A 3482-nucleotide genomic window follows, 5' to 3' on the forward strand; every position below is an offset into this window, starting at 1 on the left:
AGCCCACAGGGAACAGCAGCACCCCGCAGAACTCCAGCTGGAGTTATCCAGCCCTTGAAGGCTGGCTGGGGATGGTCAGGGATACAACGAAGAGCAGCACAGTCCTTTTCCGAGAACGAGAGCAGCCTGCGTTCAGGTATGTCAGAGGTCTGCTCGAGTTGTGCTAACGGAATCCCTGAGCAGAGCTGCTGGAGCAGTCTTGACCTTCAAAAGCCCAGCACGTGTTTGCAAGGTTTCTTTTAAGCAGTCACAGCTGAATCCTCAGAGTTCCCTTTAAAACAGTTATCTGTGTTTACCAGACTGGGAAGCAGAGCTACGGGCCCGTGACAGCACCGATCTAAGGTCAACCCACAAGCAAGCAGCCTCCTGTTTCTCAGGAAACAACTGAACAAGGTGATTGTTAAAGGCTTCCTAGGACTATTCCCCAAATCTTTTCGAGAACCCTGCAAGAAAAGATCAGCCAACAGAAGAGAAATGCCAGACGACATGTTAATATCCACGCTTCAAGAGCACTTCTCATCCTCCCATCGCAGAGGGACCAGTGTCAGTGTCCACACTGCAGGGGAAACTGAGGCACTGGGGTGGGACGATCTGCTCACAGTCACACATGTGAACAGCTGGAGAGCTGGGAAAGCAACAGCAAGCGGGACTGCTGGGAGCAGTGGGTGGCACGGAGAGCGGGGCACAGCACCAAGGCTTCGAATTCTTCTCTGTGACCAACAAACTCTCGGATGAGGATGGAAAAGGAGTGCTTGTGGCACTTGCTCTCCTCAGGACGGCACACTTCTGAAAATAATGCTAAAGGACTTTTTGGCACTCTATAATCAGCAGAGCAGCAAAACCTAGCTGCATCCCAACTATTTCCACCACAGAACAATCCGAGGAGGCAGAATGTTATTTTCCAAAAGGTTTTGGGCTTTACTCTCTTGTTAAATCTAGCCTAGCAGAGGTTGTTTTGCAAGGGACCTGGTTCGGTTTTGTCCCCAAAACAACTCTTGAGCACTGAGTGTCCCTGCAGGAGTCTCAGCCAAGCAACCACCCCGGTTGCCCATGGACTAATGACCCAGAAAGGCGGAGCTGAGCAAACCCCTACGTCAGCATGAGCACCAACCAGCAGGGAAGAAGTCAAAGGTTTATAATCACAGGAACACTGCACTCGGTGGCAGCTGCCAACAGCCACAGAGATAACGATTCGGTGACCTTTGGTCTCCTCTGCAGAGCAGCACATCCCACAGCAGCTCGGTACATCCTTGTCCCACTGGGATGGGATCAGCTCCTGCCTCAGTAGCCAAAAAGCGACCGAGCTGCCAACCCAGAGACTCCTTTAGCAGCACCGAGGCCTGGCAATAGGTTTAAAATGCAGATAATGGCACGTCAGCTATGGCAGACGGACAGCTTTGCCATTTGTTTAACTGCTGTTCCGTCCCGAATCCCTGAGGAAGCACAAATAACTGGGAGCAAAAACGGGGGGTGGGGGAACACCACCCCCTACAAAGGCTCTATTCATTTCAAGCAGCTGGTCACTGTCCTCAACACAAGCCTATTTTTGCTCCTAGAGCATTTTACAAAAGCCACAGACTCTCCTCGTCCTTTTACAAACAGGAACACAAGGGAGAGAAGGGACTTGGCCAGGGTCACCGAGCCAGCCTGAGCAAGAGCCAGAAACAGATCCCGAACCTTGTTGTCCTTGTTCCAGCCCCTGGCCCTTTCTGACGTAAGGAGGTTGTGGGCTCCAGGTGTTTGCACACAATAGACGTTGTCAGCCAGTCTCACCTCCACTGACAAAGTTTCTCTTCCTTTCTACAGGGAATCTTTCCTTCTGTAAGAAATAAACCAGCCCTGCAGCAGGACCACAATCCAGCTGCTCAAAATCCTGAGAAGTGATTCCTGCTCTTTCACAGCAACCTCTGAAACAGCAGCAAAGTCCAGCCTTGCTGTGTTAGTGGTCACCCCTCTTCCAAAGCACCCACCTTCGCCAAGGGGAAGCTGAACAAGGAGCGTTGTGAAGAGAGCCATTACTGCGCGGGGCTGTGTCTCAGCTGCCTCGTTCTCTGCCTGACAAACACCATGAAGAGGGGCTCAGGGCTGCAGAGCAAGCTGTCTGACTCCCCAAACCATCAGCCATCCTGTCAAGGGCCTGGCTCTTCTTCCAAAAGCTTCGTCTCTCCCAGCCTCACCCAAATACGCAAAACTCTCAGCTTTCCTTTAAAAACAAGCCATGAGTTCTCAGAGCTGTGAACAAAAGGTTGGGAAAATAATCCAAGTATAACTCAGCTGCTTTGAAACACGAAGATAAAGAAAAAAATATGTCTTCAAAGCACTTGCATTTTTAAGCCACTCATGAGCTGCTCGGTCATGAGGTGGTGTTGGCCACCACCACGACCCAACAGCCATCCTCTCCAGCTCCTCACCCTCCATCTGCGTCCTCCTGAGCTCTGCATGGGCCAAAGCCACAAAAAAAGTGCCGAGGCTCCAGCTCCAGCCCCAGCCCGTGGGAAAGACGCTGCTACACTAAACCCCCACCTGGGACCTGCACTGAAGACACATCCCAGCTGGTCTCTTGGCCGTCTGCCGTGACCAGAAGTGCGGGGGCCCCAGGCAGAGCATGGTGAGGCCAGGACGTTTTGCCCCGTAAGAACAGTCCTACCAAATCTTTTCACACCTCCAGAATTTCAGCACCTAAGACATAAAACGGGGAGAGCAGCACGTGTTCCCAGTGCAGCCAAAGAGGGCTGCAAGGCGCCTGCCCAACACCGCCACAGCCTACAAGGTCAGCTGTAAAATCGCCATGGGCTCGTGCCGTCAGTTCTGGAGGCAAGAGGCAGGTATGGGAAGAGGGCAGGGAGAGAGGGCAGGATCAGACGAAATGCTACAGCCGAGGGGATAAATCAGGGCTGCCTGCACTGGCTGAGAAACACTCTTGTTTTACTAGAAGTCACAGACCTGAAGCAGAAGAAATTCTCCATCCTGTGCTCTGCAGGAGATCAGGCTAAGCGGTCATAACAGTCCCTCCTGCTTTTAAGAGCTATTAATCTCTGCGCAGAACGTAACAAAACAGCGCTGGGACACGCGGGTTTCTGGCAAAGTTGCAAAGACTTTCCCTGGGAAAATGTTTTTCAGCAGCAGGTAACTCCGAGCGCAGCCAACTCTCTTTGCTGCTCACCGGATCCCTTCTTCGTATCCAGCTCTAAACCCCTTAAAAACACACCACACAAACCGAGCCCATCAACCGCCTGCCGAAGACAACACGGGCAGGCCCTCCGCAACCCACAACGGGAGGAGCGGGAAACACGCTCTGGCATTCAGGACAGGGAGAGAAAATAATTTGCAGGATCATACAAACACCCAACAGTGAAACAGGATGAACCAAATCCCGTGGCCCCTCTTCAAGCCCTGCACCTGACCCTGCTGAGCACCCCAAGGAAAACCATCACCGGGGTCACCTGCCCGCAGCCCTCCCGCAGGAGCGGGGGCTCGGCTGC

The 3482-nt window shown here is 52.8% G+C and overlaps 1 protein-coding gene across 1 annotated transcript in view; it reads right to left on the reverse strand.

Annotated features, from left to right (window-relative positions):
- Positions 1–3482, reverse strand: part of CACFD1 (calcium channel flower domain containing 1) — a 6756-nt gene that overhangs the window by 2512 nt on the left and 762 nt on the right. The window lies entirely within an intron of this gene.

Source organism: Buceros rhinoceros, unplaced genomic scaffold (genome assembly GCF_000710305.1).
Source record: "Buceros rhinoceros silvestris isolate BGI_N320 unplaced genomic scaffold, ASM71030v1 scaffold33722, whole genome shotgun sequence".
Classification (NCBI taxonomy): Eukaryota; Metazoa; Chordata; class Aves; order Bucerotiformes; family Bucerotidae; genus Buceros; species Buceros rhinoceros.